We start from the raw sequence: 18,046 nt of genomic DNA, 5'->3' as shown, positions 1-18,046 counted from the left end.
TTTGACTACATATACTTTGGGGACATCAGAATCCCTTCCCAAACCCATACACTCATGGTGTATGACAACTGAGGTCCCACATGCCATTGTGACATCACCAACTCCTTGGGACATCTCAAATCTATTGTGACCTCCTCATCAGTATGGTGTCACCAATTGTGACATCAAAACATTATTATAACATGATGTTGAGATATCACATTGTCATTGTGAAATCAGTGTCCCATTGGGTTTTCACATAGTATGACCTCATACTATGAAGCTTCATCTATCACCTGGTATCCTCATATTGAATTAAGAGTAATTGAAATTGGATATATCATTCTGATATTATAAACTGTGACATCACAAAACCATTGTGACCTCATCAAAAACCCAATGGGACATCTCATTTCCATTGTGATATTATGAATCACAGTGTGCCTTCCAAAGCTATTATGACCTCTTACCACCTTTGGAAACACACATGGCCTCTATGACATCACAGGACATTTTTTGTATTCATATCCTCATGGGGAACTAATGACAACTGACATCAGACATACCATTAAAATACAAAAAAATTCTTTCTGACATTATCATAATTGTGACATCATGTTGCCATTATGACAACATCAGCTCATTTTGACATGTAAAACTACAATGACATCATAGTACTGTAACATTATATTGTCATTCTGATATCATAGACACGTTGTGTTTGCCCTTTATGTTATTTGATTCTATATCTAATGTGGCATGTTGGTTGATATCAGAAAACCATTGTGAGTTCATCACCATTGTGATATCATGGTGCCTTAGAAGCATCACATTGCCATTGTGATGTCACATTGCCAAATTGATGTCACAAAGGGATATTAATGTCACAAAGGTTATGACATCACAATGAGTTTCTGATATCCACACACATGCCACATTTCAAATACATTCATAATGTGACTATGATGTCACAATGACATAATGGCAAATGCTATAATGTCATTGTCATTTTGTGATGTCACCATAAGCTAAAGATATCATAACAACAATGTGATATCATACTGGATATGACGCCACACAGGGTTTATAATGTTAAATGGTTATGAGGTCACAATATGTTTCTGATATCAACTGATCTGCCACATTTAAAATAGAATGAAATAATAGGATATACATTCACAATGTGTCTATGACAGCAAAATGGCAATGCAATGTCATAATGCCATGATGTCAGTGTAGCTTGGTGATATCACCATGAGCTGAACGTGTCATTATGATAGTCTGATGTCACATTGGTGATGATGTCACAAAGGGTTTGTGATGTCACAGTGGCAAGTCAGATCTTAATTGCCATGAGTTTATAGTGTGGATATGAGAACGAAATCACAATGACATACGCAAATGAACTGTGATGACACAAAGGCCATTTTTTTTCAAAAGTGCTAAAGTTCCTAACAGATTTCAGTTGTCAAAATGTTAATGATATAAAAATGCTCTCAGCAGTCCTCCTTGATACTTACAAGGCTGTGATAGGAGGATCATGGTCAAAGTCACCCTAGGCAGGAAAGTCCTTGAGACTCCTGTCCAAATTGTGCCAACAAAACTAGAAGTAAAGCCATGTAGCTCCATTGGTAGAGGGCTAGCCTTGATCAAAAGCAGCTCATAGACTGTGCCCAGATCCTGAGTTCAAGGTCTGGGACTGGGAACAAACAGACATACACCACAATCTGTCCAGCCATCCGGCTAAAGCAGGTAACCTTCTTGTCCCCAAGTGGATTGAACAGAGTTCCCTGGGAAAGGGGCTGCCATCATCTTGAATCCACCCATTCTGCCTGCATCACAGGATTCCAGCCACACCCTCATTCTTTCATGGTTCTTTCTGACCAAAGGGATACAAGAATTGTGGCCATGCCCACATTCCATTCTACCCAGTAGCACTGGGATTCTGTTTGTTGGTTGACACCACTACCAGCATTTGAGGTAGAGGTAGCTGAGTGATGAGCAAGAGACTCGAGGCCTAGGAGGAGAGGCCTTTGTCAGGCTCACCATGTGCCCACCTGCGCTCCGGCCCCCTCCTCCCCTTCCCTGTGGCACAGCATTTCAAACCTGGTGCTGCTGGCTAAAACCCATGTTGCCTCTTGGATTCCTCAGACAATGTCTGCAATGGTGCACCTCTAGCTAGCTTGTTGCCCTGACCTGGTCCTGGCACCCTTGTCCTCTGCTCTGGGCCTGATGTCGACCATACCACTGCCATTGCTGCTTGCCCCACCTGAGGCAGCTGCCAACAGATTTTGCCAGCAGAACATGTGAGTGGTGGCCACACAGGCCCGATCCCTGCGACCCCATATCACCCCCCGTCTTGACCAGGACCCGTGCCTCCTCTCTGGCCCACGCCCTGCCATAAATGTGCCCCAGTAGTGGGGGTGGGTGTTGGCCCGAGGATCCCATCCCCATATCCAGTGTCTGGTGTCCCAGGAAATGGGGAGATGCAGGGTTGGGTGAGGAGTAGACGCCACAGAGCCCCTGACCTGGAGCAGTGGGAGACACACAGACGCACATCTGCACCCTTCCTTTCCCTGGTGGGAACCTGCTGGGGAGCAGCATGTCCACACCTGCCTTCTGGGGTCTTTTTCCTTTTTCTGGGGATGGGAGGCTTTGGATGCAGAAGATAGACCCCCCTTTCTGTGTGAACCCTTGTCTTCTGTGCTTGATCATCTTTTCACCTGAAGACAGAGAGACAGAGAGACAGAGAGAGAGAGATCATCTTTCTCCTTGTACAGCCTGACTGTGCTCAGGTGAGTGATCAGTTGGCAAATTGCAGGTGCTGCATGGATGAGTCTTCTGTCACCAGTCTGGATGTTTGTGTGTGTGTGTGTGTGTGTGTGTGTGTGTGTGTGTGTGTAGAAGTGAGTGGTAACAAGGAGGCTGAATGCTTTGGTAACTTCTACCTGCTATCTTTTGGGCATGCATGGGCTTCATAGCTGAGGTCTGGGAGCCTGGAAGGGTGAGATGCTTGAACGGGACACAGCACTGTTGAATTACAAGAACAAGGGATCTGTGTGCCCTGGAACTGTGGGCCTGGTTGGTGGGAGTGGGAGCTTGGGAGGACCTAGGAGTGCAGCTGCAGGGGATGGCTTCCCCGGAGGACAGAGAGCATGTCCAACACTTAGTAAAGATATGAGTCCTGCTAGTATGGAGTGGAACAGCATAGGTCAGACTCTCGGTCTTTTCATCATGACCTCTGATGGGCGAGGCGAGCCCTATTTTAAATCTTAAGCTGTGATCTTCAGATCTCAACCTCCTGAGTATCTAGGATTATTGGCATGAGCCTCTGGCAGTGTGACTGTGGTTCTTTTTGGTATATTAGGGTTTGATCTCAAGGCTTTAGGCTTGCAAGTCAGGTCTTTTACCAGCTTTTCTGTCTTGGGCATTTCTGAGATGGAGACTTAATATATGCTCAGGCTGGGGTGGATCACAGTCCTCCTGTATGTGACAGGCATGAGCCACCAGGGTCGGTCCTCTGTAGTTGGGAAGGTAGACATGTAGTGCCACGCTCAGTCATTGGTTTAGATGGATTGTCACAAACTCAGTCCACAGCAGCCCATTTTTGACCAGAGGTGAGTCTCTGGGTTGGGCCTCAACCATTGGACTTCAATCTCCTCCTGGGACAGTTTTGAGAAAACAAGGGATTAATACAGAGTGATCTCTAGAGCAGGGCCAGGCACAGAGGGAGTGGCCGTCAGATACGGTTCTTAGCAGTTCTGTGAGTATATGACAGAATATACCCGGAAAGATCTCAGATGGTTTTGTGTTATTAATGTTGTGACAGGTATGGGATTATGAAACCAAACATGACTCTCTTTCTTCAATACCCATTCCCCATGAGGAACGGGATCCTTCACTTTGTTCAGTTTTGAAGCTGGGGAAACTGAGGCACAGAGAAGCCTGGTGACCTGCTTATGACTCCCAGCTGACAGGAAGCTCGGCCTGACTTCTCTGCCATGCTCCCTAGGACAATGGGTGTTATTCAGTCTACATCTTGTGGTGGTTCTTTTCAGTCGTTTTGCTTGAACTCTGGGCCTGGCGCAGCTCCCTGAGCTCCTCAGCTCAAAGCTAGCACTCTACCACTTGAGTCACAGGACCACTTTTCTAGTGGTTCTTTGGAAATAAGAATCTCACAGGTGTTCCTGCCAGGGCTGGCTATAAACCACAATCCTCATATCTCTGCCTCCACTGTACTTAGGATTAGAGGCCTGAGCAACAGGTACCTGGCTTAAGTGTAATTCTGACTTTCTTTCGTTTCTCTCTCTCTCAGGAACTGATTGAATGGGTGCTGGAGGAGTTGGCCGAGCATCCCTAATGAGGTTGGAACCAAGGTGGCCCTCTCATTCTGGAGGTGGGCTGTAGGTCAGGAGCTGTCTCACTCAGTCTGTTGTACCAGCTCCATGAGGTAAGTCCCTCTGTGCCCTGGCTAGACCGTGACAGTTATTCATTGTCTATCAAGCCTTACTGGATTCAGTACTGTGATCAAAGCCCTTTTCTAGCAAAAATTTCTGGCTAAAATTATGATACATACTTATGGAATGAAAATTTAATGCCATCTTAAGAGAGTCATGTAGTGTTCTGGGAATGTGGCTTCATGGTAAAGTGATTGCCTAGCATTCATGAAACCCTGGGTTCAATTCCTCAGTAACACATAAACAGAAAAAGAAACACTGGAAGTGGTCCTGTGCCTCAAGTGGTAGAGGGTTAGAATTGAGCAAAAAAAAAAAAAAAAAAAAAAAAAAAAAAAGCTGAGAAATAATTCCCAAGCGCTGAGTTTCAGCCTCAGGACTGCCAAAACAACAAGTGCAACAACAACAACAATGAACATTTAGTTAGTAAATGCAAAATAAAGAACCCAAACTTGGAATATATAATTGTTCCTTCCATACTGATACTTGACAATAGTCCCTAATTCATGTACTTTACCTATATTAGAATACTGTGTTGAAAAAAAGTTTTGTTCATTAGGTCAGGGCAATTAATGCCAGGAATGTGCTTAGATGTCAGGTGTAGATTAATTTTGGAAATTCACATATTCCAGAATTTTGAGAGGGGTCACTGCTAATCACAATGAGAAGGGTAGTTTAAGTGAGATTTATAAAACATTTTGGCCAATCATAGCACCAAAAAGGCAGACGCTAATTAAGAGTCGTGACAGAAGAGAAGGAATAACTCCAGATGGAAGGAAAAAAATGATAGTAGCTAAGGTATAGCAGAAACAGTTCTAGGGAACCATTTTTGGTTATTGAAGAACTATTTATCAACTAGGCTTATTCCTCATTGTTTTAGCATTCTAAATCTCTTAGGTTAGATAAATGTGTCTAATTCTATGCTGTTCTTTCATACCTGATATCCTTTGCTTTCTGAAAATCTGTCTTTCTATATTTCTATATGAACATTTCCTAATACTAAATACACCTACACAGATGTCACAGGAAGCTAATGTAAGGGTCCCATAGCTCATGAGTCATTAATGTAACAAAATGGAAAGGAGAAGATATTTATTGCTACCTCAATTTTTCTGAAAAGCTGCAATGTTATCATTTGGTTCAAATTTCCATTCTTTGTCTACATAGTGTCATTAAGTGCACATAAATGCAAATATGAGCCGGGTGCTGGTGGCTCTTGCCTGTAATCCTAGCTAAAACCAGAGGATTGTGATTCAAATCCAGCCTGGTCAAGAAAATCCATGAAACACTTATCTTCAATTAGCCACCAGAAACCCAGAAGTGGTGCTGTAGCTAAAGTGGTACAGCATTCAAGTTGAGCTGAAGAGCTGAGAGACAGTGCCCAGGATCAGTGTTCAATCCCCACAATCAAAAAAAAAAAAGTGCAAATATGGCTTTAAGTTTCCCCCAAAGGAATGATTAAGTCAACAGTAATCTTCCCAAAGGATTCAGTGCACCTACTTTTGCTGTTATTTAAGTTATGGCTTCTTTGATGAACATATTCTCTTCTTTAAAAATTGTCAAATATTAGCTTTATCGTAAACTTCATCTAATATTTCTTGGTTCAAAAGAGAAGTCCAAACAGTTGTTGTCACTTAGCTTTCTTACTGTCTTAGTTCAAAGCCAACGAGGCAGGAGAGTCTGTCATACTCTTATCTGAAATTAAACACCAAAAAACCAGAAATGGAGTTTTGGCTCAAGCAGTTGTGTACAAGCTTTGGGGGCAGGTCGGAAAGAAAGACAACTGTTCAGGGACAGGGTCCAGCCTCTGAGTTCAAGGCCCAGAACTAGCACAAAGTAAACAAACAAGCAAACAACACAAACCCTGGGTATTTCTTTGGGACTCTCCTTAAAGGAGTAGTGGTCCAATAAGAGGCTGGTTTTGCTGATCATACTCTCTGGATCCTGCTTTTTTGAAATCTTTATTGCTATGGAAACTCAGGACCAGACTAGAGGAATTGATAACTGACTCCTGCAACAAGAGAATCATCTCAGGAGTGAAACATCCATCCATAAGACACTTCAAAACCTCCATATCTTTGTTTATTTGCAGTAGAACATTTTTAAAACAAAGTTATTTCCTTTTGTTATGCTGGCCTTCAAATGGCATATTGTTTCCTTTTGTAATACTCTCAACTACAACTTTACAGACAAGTTTTATATGAATAAAGAACACAAAATTGTCAGGAAGAAAGTTTCCTTCAAGCCTTGAATTCTTTTCTTGTACAGTAAAAAGGAAAGCAAAAGTTAACTTGAACTTTGTCATTCCTCTATGCTCAATTCATCTCCTGAGATCAATTTCCACATTTAGTAACAGTTACTTCCGCTTACTTCCAGTAACAATCTATGGTGCTGCTCTAGAAAAAAAATGAATGTTTTCTGGCTTCATTGAAATAGCACAAGGACACTTTTGGACATGAGGTAACACGTGTTTCAGAGACAACTTAGTAAGGAGAAAATATGAAATTTAAATTGCTTATGAATACTTTTTTCATGAGTACATTTTGTTCAAAGTTCTTAAGTGCTCTTTAAATTATGGTGAATTTTAAATGGGAGAAGGTTCTCAGATAACTTTTTGTGAGTGTATGTGCTGTGCATTAACTTCACAAGTGTACACGAGTGAACAGTAAGAGAAACAATAGCAATAATAGGAAAGAGAAGTTCTGTGTTTATATAAAAGGCTTCAGTAAAATATAGAACACTCTACAAATAAGACAACATTGAAATAATAAAACCAAGTCCAGTATGTAGATTTATGGGAGTGATATAGAGAAGCATTACTTCTATGTGGAAGATGAAGCCACATCCTTTCTAAATCACGCTTTATAAACACGTAATTTTGTAAAAAGGAGAATGGAAGAATGATTGTTTCCAATGCAAGTCACGTATGAGAGAATAGACTTAACTGGAAAAAATAGGAATTATACTAGCAATGAATCTGGTGGCTAAGATCACATTTCTTTTTTTTTTCTTTTCTTATATTCTTTTTTGTAGTTGTTGGTCGTGGTACTTGAAATCTGGGACTGGGCACTGTCCTTCTGGAACACAGCTCAAGGCTAGTGCTCTTCCACTTGAGCCACAGTGCCACTCCCAGTTTTCTGGTAGTTATTGGAGAAAAGAGTCTCCAGGACTTTCCTACCTGGGCTGGCTTTAAACCCCAATCCTCAGATCTCACCACACCCAGCTTAGGATCACATTTCTAACAGTGTACATTCAGCATATGTATTGTGTATATTCATCTATCTTTATATTAATTCTTGAGTTAAAAATCTGGGCTACAGGTTAGACTTAACACTCACAAAAGTGTTTGTAGTTTAAAAGTTGATACTCCTGGAAAAATAAAACCTAAAAAGGTAAAGGAGTCTGAGAAGTTCAATTTGCATCCAGCCTGGGTAGAACAGGCTTTGAGACACTACCTATAATTAAACAGCCAAATGCTGGAATACTAGTCATGATCAAGATTGCTGAATAAGAGCATGAGGTTTTTGCATACATACATACAAACATACACATACACACAACGGGACTTATATGTGCACACAAAAATAGATAAATGAAACAACTCTCAGAATATGTAGAAAAGTTAGAAAACAATAGAAAATATGTCCCGAGTAAGACTAGAATCAAGTGATAATTTTTAATATTAGAAAGCCCTCCAGTGAACTTTCCCCAAAAAAGTTGAGAATATTACATAGCTAGGAATCAGTGATAGTAAGAGAGTCAAGCAACATTATTAATGGGATAGGATCCATGGAGGAATTAATCAGGGAACCCTGTAGGTGCATATAAAAATGTTCATATCTTGTGTGAATTGTTAGAACATCTTTGAAAATAGTACATAAACAATCTGAGCAGTCAGTCTAGTGGATAAGATCATAGGAGAAGTTCAGAATTGCGAGTCTGTTTCTAGAGTAAATAAACTATGGCAGGACAATGTGACACAAGCCTGGAATTCTAGCACTTCGTGAGGAGATTAGAGAATGCAATTATATTGCGATACCTTCCCTGGACCAGGTAGAACATCATTGTCTCAATAAAACAAACCAAACAACAAAAAAGGAATACACCGTTGGAATTTTGGGCTAATTTTCTCATTATGTTTTGAGAAGTCAAGTTTCCTATTGAAATGCAACTTATATATATCCTCATTTGTGTTTTAAATGCTCTAGATGCAGAATGGCTCATTATTTCCATCCAAAAATTTGCAAAACTAAGTAAGCACTATTCTGTTGGCTGCCAAAGAAATGTTGAAGGATTACAAAAGCTTAAGTCTGGAGAAATAGCAAAGTTCATCTAATGTAGTACTTTGTAGACTTTGTTAAATTAGAATTTAGATTTAAAGTATGTATTTTTGTTTTGTTTGTAATTTTATATTCTATAGGATACTACAAAATTCTTTTTAAGTAGAGGGATTAATGGACACATTCACAAATGATTCTTGCATTCTATTTTCCTAGAATATTCTTTCAAGAGAGTTATAATTAGAACATAGTTAATAGATAATTCCCACAGTTGATGTATACCATGTTAATGTGAATAATCTAGACAGAGTTGCTAACAAATGGATGATATTAATTTATAAATTTAGAAAAACAGCAATTTCCTCTCTGTTCATTTCTAGCTCTCTGCTCTCTCTGTTCATTTCTAGCTCTCTCTCTGTTCTATTCTAGCTCTCTCTCTGTTCTTACCTCTCTCTCTCTGTTCTTTTCTAGCTCTCTCTGCTCTAGCTCTTTCCTCTCTTTTCCAGCTCTCTCTCATTCCCAGCCACGTGGAGTGCCAACCTTGCCTGGTCCCAGCAGGCCTACTGAATAAACCTACCCCTTACCTGAATACCACATGCGTGCTGGTGCTGTTCTTACTCGGCTACCTCTTTTTAAAAAACCTAACATAAATGGTGCCGTGACTCGGATAAAGAGCTTAAAATCAGGATAGCTGTGATTTCTCTCTGTTTTTTTCCCTCTTTTTTCTTTTTTTTGTTTGTTTTTTCCCTTTTAGCTCTGAGGAATACCCACAGTTCTGACGGCCTTTTGCGAACCAGTCTGTTTGTGGTGGAAACAGCGCATCGATACCATTGCTGGCCTTCACATCCATGTCCACACCACTTCTCTACTCTGGCCCTGGTAACTGAGCCCCAACCATCTGATGTGCTTTGTTAGCAAAGATGTCTAAATGTTGTCAAAATTTTAGGTTTTGAGTTTTGCCTTTTTTGTTTTGTGTTGTGTATTCTACTACTGACTACATGGTTCTAAAATACTGGGCATATCTATGCTAAAATTCTCATCACATCTAATGAGTTTTGTCATTGCAGAATATTTGTTGGTCAGTTCTTGATAGGAGCAGGTAAGCTCTACTTATTCTACTTGATCTCCTTGTTGCTTTAATTGGAAATAATAAAGGGCTTTTGTGGCAAAGATTTCAGTTCAAAGCCAGCTCGGGCTGAAAAATCCCTAAGACTCCATCTCCCAGCTAAACTCTGCAAGTGATACTATAACTCAAATGGTTCAGTGCTAGCCTTGAGAAGAAGTGCTCAGGGACTGTGCCCAGGCATGGAGTTCAAGTCTTGAATACCAACTGGGAGAAGCCATCCCAGCAACGAGCACCTAGACTCAGCCAGTCTGGGGAACAAGGAAACATGGAGAGGACTAAGAGGAGATAATATCACATCAGCTACTTTGTGCCTGCCCTTTTAAAATTAACCAGAGCCAGGAGGTCAGTGGAAGTAAGAAGCTTACCCAGCCAATGGTTATACCTGTCTACCTATTAAGTGAACAGGAATTTATATTCTTGCCTTTGTCACCTGACTTCTCTACTTAGTCGCCAGATATCAGAAGTAGCTAGGGACATTTCTACCAACATTTTCAGCCCCAAGTCCTTCCTCTTGCCATTTATTTGCTGTTTAGTATTTATTTTTCCAGCCGCTCAATGCTCATAAGACTTCTCCAGTCTTCACCCAAGGACTCAATCCACCAAAGGACAGCTACTGCTCACTGCCTTCTGGGAGGGGACCAAATTCCAGCCTTTTACCCCTATTGTCCATGCCCCTTATCAGCAGGAAGTAGCCAGAGAGAATCATAGCCCTATTTCAAGATTATTAAAAGGCTGGAATGTAAGGTCCGCACCTGGATGGCTAGCAGAATCCACCCTCCTCACAGCAAAGTCTCCACCCTGTACCTGCGTTACATAGGCAACTGTGACACCTGGAAGAAGTCACATCTGAATTTGATGTGGCCACACCTTTCCTCGCCCATATCCTAGATAAGGCCTAGCACAGGCCCAGGCGCTCTCTCTGTTCGTTTCTAGCTCTCTGCTCTCTCTGTTCATTTCTAGCTCTCTCTTTCTCTGTTCTATTCTAGCTCTCTCTCTCTGTTTTTACCTCTCTCTCTCTGTTCTTTTCTAGCTCTCTCTGCTCTAGCTCTTTCCTCTCTTTACCAGCTCTCTCTCATTCCCAGCCACGTGGAGTGCCAACCTTGCCTGGTCCCAGCAGGCCTACTGAATAAACCTACCCCTTACCTGCAAAAAAAGAAAGAAAAACAGCAATTTTTGAGGGTTTGGTTTAAAATGGTATGAAGAGAGTTGTTGTGTGACATCTTCTTTTTTCAACCTCTAAGTAACACAGGAAGCCATTTCCTTAGTTACATGCCTCTGTATACATTGAGAAAAATGCTAGGTTTGGGGTTTGTACTCAACTTTGTTTTTGTTTTATTGGTTTGCCTAGAGCTTGAACTCTTGGCCTGGGCAGTGTCTCTGAGTCTGTTTATGCTCAAGGCTCATGCCCTACCACTTCAACCTCAGTGCCACTTGTGTCTGGCTTTTGTGGAAAAGTATATTGGAGATAAGATTCTATGAAACCTTCCTGCTAGGGTGGGCTTTGAACCATAATTTTCCAATCTTAGCTTCCTGAATATCTATGAAAATTTAAAAAGTATAAATATAAATAATAATTGCAAGTGATCTGATCTCAAGAATACCAGTGGAGAAAAAATTATGCATCTCAGGTTATTGTGATGTTCTTTCCAGAACACGGAGGGCATCACATTAGCAGAGGTGTAGTATTTTTCACAATAGAGATAAGCTATTCATGATATGAATTAAGGAATTTTAGGGTGCCCCTTACAAGTTGGAAACTGTTGGGCTAGAACGACTTCATGGCATAAATCTTGGGATCGATAGTCATAGAAATAACAGCTTACTCTGATAAAAAATAATGCTTACTCTTGACGAATTATTACAGATGCTTTATAGTTTTATTCTCTACCAGAATGTGGCTATTTTTCTATTGACTTCTCAATCTGTACACTCCATTGGAAACTGCATCTATTGCAGAATTTTATAACATGCAAAAAAGTACTATTTTGAATCTCTAACATATGGAATGTTGAGAATTTAAAAATGAGTAATTATGAGTAGTTATTTGTCATATGAATTTTGAAGAAAATATATACTCTGTCTTCTTAACAAATTATTTAATTTTAAAAGTTATGGGTTTACATAGCATTAAAGTGTTTTGATGTTTTAGAATGAGAAACTAATAAATTCATTCTTTTTTGAAAAATTCGGCAAGTATATTATGAAAATATTTTCTAGTTGCATAACAATCACGTTGATGACCCTCTGATAAAAAAGAGGTAATCAATTTTAATTAGATGTCAAATAGAATTGATTTTTAAAATATTGATACATAAAGAATAATATTTACTGTGCCAGTACAGTAAAATTACATTTTACGCAGCTTATTTTTTCAATATTATTATCAAATTGATATACAGTGAGGTTACAGTAATTGTAAGGTAGTGAATAAAAAACATTTCAAACTTGTTACCCCTCCTTCATTTTTCTCACAGTTTTCCTTCACCCCTTCACCCCTCACAAGTTATAAGGTACATTTCCAACATATTGTCTTGTGAGTGCTGCTATTGCATTGGTTTTCCCTTTGTCTTTTGTCTCAACATTTTGTTTTTCCTCTTCCCTTACCTATTTAAGGTGAATGCATACACAATACAAAATCAAATACAGCAGGAATGAACTATAGGGGAAAAACTCAAAGAAAACAAATCACATAGTTCATCAAAAACGACAACCACAAATGAAAAAATCTGGTTCCCTATCTTGGAATTCATTTTGCTTAGCATTAGCTTATATGGCTATATATATGCAGTACAAAGCTACTGGAAAATAATAGTTGCATGGACACTATATCATGAAAAGAGCATGTGAACTTTTGGATAGTAAAGGTGGAATTAGGATTGGTGAATTCGCGGTTCTGATAAAGGGATTTGAAGAGTTTTAAAGTTGTGACAGATAAATTTGAATTGTTCAAAATTTTTAACAACTTAGCCTATTAAGAAAATTTAAAATTTCCTGGGACAATAGGCTTCCATGCAAAGAAATCCATGGACACTTAGTAGAGAAGAAGCAATGTGGGTGAAGATGGCTCTTTTTCACACTAAACAAACCTCAGAAACGTTGCTGAAATCCGGTTGGTTCCCTTGGAATTATCCTTACCCAGGAAATATATTCTTACTGTGTGAAACAAGGTTGTATTGGAATTTAAATTCAAGTTCTTAAAAAATAAGACATCAAAATTTGTGAATTTACCTTTAATTACAAAACAGTAATTCTCTAAAAAAGATAATTTGAGTCAAAATATTCAGGGAGAAAGTGCCCTCCAAAATGCAAGAAGGTGTTGGGTTTACACATTTCTGTTTGTAACAATTTCTACAATGTCTTTGCATTTGAAGCAGTGAAACAGAAAAAAATCTGATTATATAATTCAAACCAATGATTTCACATTTCTAAGTGGCTCACAAAAAATAATATCTTTAATAACATGAGATAGTGAAGACTTCTCTTATTACATAAGCCAAAATGTTTTGGGTTCAGAATAGAATTGAACAAATGGAAAAGGTAAGAAAACATAGTTCTTAGAAGCCCTAGCTAAGCATATTGGCTTTAGCAGTGAAGGGAATCCAAACTTTTTATACAAATTGTATTAATAGTTTTTGGAGGGTCCGGTCGTGGGGCCTGAACTCTGGGCCTGGGTCCCTCAGGTCTTCAGGTCAAGGCTAGCACTCTACCACTTGAGCCACAGCACCACTTTCGGCTTTTTTTCTTTTTGCTTATGTGGTGCTGAGGAATCAAACCCAGGGTCTCAGGCATTCAAGGCAAGCACTCTACCAAAGAGCCAACTTCCCAGCCCTAACTTGTGTTAATATTTATACTAACTAAAGTGATTTTACAGAGCCTATTTGGCTCACTACAATGCCGAACAGATTGAATGGAGACATGAAAATACATTCCACATCCAAATGAGGCAACTTAAAGAGTTTTCAAAGACAAATCATGAAGATGTAACAGCGGTGGAGCCCATATAATCCTTCAGCTTCACTAGACTTGAAGCTAAGATGCTGTGATTAATTGTAAATCAGGCAAGAGCTAAGAGGAGGACATAGAAGCATTTACCTTTTGTAACAGACACTGTCTTTCTAGGTATAGGTGATTTAACTCTACTCTCCTCCATACATCTTGGTGAACAAATGCAAGACCAAGAGAAAAATAATCTATTGAAATAATTTTGCATAGAATAACTTCATTGTTCCTGATATGGTATCTAAGGAGAGTCTTACGATAGAAGATAAAAGTGCAGTATTTTTCAGTTTCCTCTAACCATCTTCTTAGCAAAATATATCTTTTAGGTTAGAATTGATTGGACCAAAAAGTGATGGAGTACTTATGTTTGTGGGCATTTTAGACACAAGAAGACTTTCAAGGTAAAAGAAAAATGAAAAAATACAGCCAAATGTTGGTGATTACAGCTTCTTGGACTGTTTTCTGGAGACAAAGTTTTACATTAGATTTCTTCTCATTGACATAGATGTTGTTTCATGGCAACCAAATGCAAGAAGGAAGTTTAATAGACTCGCCTGGCCAATTAATCAGCATGAAAGAAGAAAATGGCAAATAATATTTAATGAATTACTTTGACCAATTACTTTGCCAGAAGAAAGAAGGAAAAATATAATTCAAAATCAATTGACTTAAAAGTATGAAGAAAGAGTAGTGAAGAAAGATTAGAGAAAATATGGAGGATTGTTTTCTCTCCAGTGGAGTAATGCGTTCTTGATCTTGTTTCTTCTATTCTATCTTCACAAGCTATCAAGTGTGTCTCACGACTGGATTATCCAGTTCAGACAGAGAACTCCTAGAAGAAAGATACTATTTGCAGCAGATGTAGGTGATTTATAACCTTAGACAATCTATTTAAATCTGTTCAAAATTCTCTCCTATCCCAAACTTCTCTCTTTGGACACCGTTCTTTGCTTTTCCCAAGACTACCCTTCATTAACTGCTTAAAATTTTGGGAGGAAATATTCATACTCTCTAGAGATTTCTGGTTGGTTGTGATTGTTGTGTGTTTTTGTTTTTTGTTGTGTTTTTAAACTGAATTTCAAAAGGTTGTGCAAGTATGTTACAATTAAATATATCCATCTAATTGCCCATTTCTCTTGGATCAGAGTCACTCTTTCCATCATTCTCAACCAAATGCTTCTCCAATATTTATTTCAGATTTACCACTTCCTTTATCATATGTGTACATTGAGTATTCTAGCTGTACTTGCCCCTTGTTCATTTTTCATTCATTCTATGTCTTTACTATAATTTCTTTCTGTTTTCAACTTCCTGATAGTCATCCTGTTAAACTGTCTATTAATATATTGAAAGGTTTATATACATTTCATGGAGTTTACATTCTGCATATGCTTGAACTGATGTCAGCTTATATTTCCATAATTCATTCATCTGCAGTAACAATTTGCAAGACTGGAGACGTGAAGCATCTAAACATGATTTTATTCTCATCCATTTGGAAGATTAATCTCAGTCAAAAAGAAAGTTAAAAAATGCATAGAATGTACTCCTAGCTACAAATTTTTATAAATAGCTTTGTACAGTGGTGTGATTGTTTTATTTTACATGGTATATTATTTTTTACTACCTATAAGTTTTGGAAAAAGAAGAAAACTAAAATTTATTCCTATATAGGAATGTGATAGAAATAGAAGACAGATTTTATGTTTGTCATATCTCTGATGAGTACCCATATTCAAGACTTAAAGTCATATTTCTCCCTATGTTACACAGACAGGGAAAACATAATATTGCATATGATAGGACAACTATTTGTGACGTTTTAAAATGTACCTTATTAAATGATGACATTTACTTTATTAGCAAACGTTTTGGTTTGAAATTTGGCAGGCTGATCTATTTAACACATTTCTGGAAGGCTCCTACTGAAAAACACAAATTATGGTTGGTACTATTTCTAGACTTTAATGAATGGTTGAACGTGTTTGGCATTTGTGCTGGGTAAATAATTCAACTCTATTGTAACTTGCTCCCTACACTTGAAAAACTTGTAATGTCACTAAGTATCATCTACTTCTCAAATGTTATTTTGGCGAATGTGATTTTAAAAAGTTAATTTGTAAAGGAATAACTTTCAGGAGATTAAATGTAGATTATCATTGGTTTGAGAGTGACATTTTATACCACTGAACCATGTTGTACTGAAGTCCCAGTGTTTTGCAGCACTAAGGATCTTCTCAATGTTTTCCTGAATTATATTTGAACTCTAAGTAAATTTTTCTGGGCCTTGGTAGACAAATTATGGATCTATCCTTCCAGGAACTATTTTTTGGCCCACTTATGCTGGACTAAAATCTTTTATTAATCATAGGGGAGGGGTATTAAAAATAATCTTATGACACCTTGTGAACTTGTTCACTGATATGGGCTGGCCATCTGTAAGTTGAATGTTTGAATCATAGTACATACTCTCAAATTTTGTGATCTCATCTTTCATTTTAAGTTGCCTTGCATTTCACAATTGCTTAATGCTAAATCCTGCATCTCAAGGAATTGGGGCCCTGAAATATAGGAAATGAGAAATTGAAATGGGTCTTCAATTACTTTGTTGCATGTTGCATGGGCCTATGTGAGAAGTCTTGCCGTTGTTATCTGATGATGCAGGTAACTGGTACCTGGGATCCTAGGAATCATTGGGTCGTGCAGAAGAATAATATTTGTTAGACATCTTATCAGAAAAATTTGGGCATAATCAGTAGGAATGCTTCAGAAATATGGAGAAAAAGAGTTTTGGATCAGTGAATTAAAACAATAAACAGAGAAGCAGAGTAAAATCCCTTATAGATTAGGGGAAAACAAAATTGTTTTTTTACCATGCGAATTCAGAAGACCAAGAACAGTTAGAATGTATCACAAGTTTATACCAAAGACACTGCGTTGATATTTTTTATATTCTAATATATATTTTAAACCTAATTATTTATATTCCAATTCTATTTATTGGAATAAATAAATTTTAATTTATTTGTGAAATTATCAACTAATTCTAGTAAGTTTCATTGTGTGAAATATAAAATCAGCACATATAAGTATAAAATATATAACTATATATAATATAAGAAAAAAGACACATGTTTTGCATTGTTCTGTTGTGGTTACAGTATCAAAGGCAACTCTGTTTTAAAGTATTATTACATTATCTCTACCTCAGTGTTTGATAGAGTTGGACCTAAAGCTTTACTATTTGTAGATTTACAGCCTGTAGGGAAGAGAAAACACTGTGATTAAAACATTACCAATTTAAGGCCTAATAATGAGAAGAAACATCTGGACTTCTCCTGCAACTATGAAAATATTTGGTGATAGAAATTCAGTAGTGTAACTTCCTGCCTGGTAGGATGGTAGACAGGCCAGGATACTAAGTAATGATGAATATGATCAATTTTTTCACCTTCTTGGCTTTAGTTACTTTTGAAATGTTAGATATAATAAACAATTATATTTTGATAAAATCCCTTCTAGTCTGAACAGTTATGACTGAACTGTTCATCTCTCTATGATCCCTGGTAACTAAGATTAGTGTTGTTCAAGTAAAACAATCTATGCTGTCAGGGTAAGATATTCTGATTGGTCTCTTCCTACATGAAAGAAGAATAAAGGGTCAGGTAGCCATTTGTGCCAGTAAGACCTCACTTGGGAAAATGTCAACTGCAGAAGGTTAGAAGTAGCTCTTAAGCAAGGCTTACTTTGAATCCATTAGCTCCACAAAGCTAATTCAGTTGGATCAATTAGTAAATGAAAAAGCCATCACCTTTGAACCTAGCAATAAATTATTGAAAGTATGATCAAATTCCAAATGAAAAAGACTTAAAATTGTCATTGACAAAAAATTTGCAAATGTGAGCATTAAGATGAACAATATATTTTTTTCCTCTATTCACAGAATTTTAGGAAAATAAGATCAGTAGCATTGTCAGGAACAATATAGTTTCCTTATTACAAGTAGGCAACCGTGGATATAAGTCTGTATAAAGATTGCATCATTAACTACTTAAATTTAGAAGATACTACATGCTTCAGCAGCATGTATTCCCAAATTACAATACAGAGATTAACATGACAATTGCACAAGGATGATATGAAAATTTGTGAAATATTCTGTATTTTTCATTCTTCAGATGCAAGAAATGAAAAACAGTTATTAAAAA

The 18,046-nt window shown here is 38.0% G+C and overlaps 1 pseudogene; it reads left to right on the top strand.

The window, feature by feature from the left end:
* Positions 1–17,909: 17,909 nt before the first annotated feature.
* On the top strand, positions 17,910–18,006 carry LOC138828825 (U6 spliceosomal RNA; annotated as a pseudogene).
* Positions 18,007–18,046: the final 40 nt, after the last annotated feature.

This window comes from Dipodomys merriami, unplaced genomic scaffold (genome assembly GCF_024711535.1).
Source record: "Dipodomys merriami isolate MVZ:Mamm:240054 unplaced genomic scaffold, mDipMer1.0.p SCAF_165, whole genome shotgun sequence".
Lineage (NCBI taxonomy): Eukaryota > Metazoa > Chordata > Mammalia > Rodentia > Heteromyidae > Dipodomys > Dipodomys merriami.
Note: the sequence above shows the minus strand (reverse complement) of the source record. Positions and strands in the feature narration are given on the sequence as shown.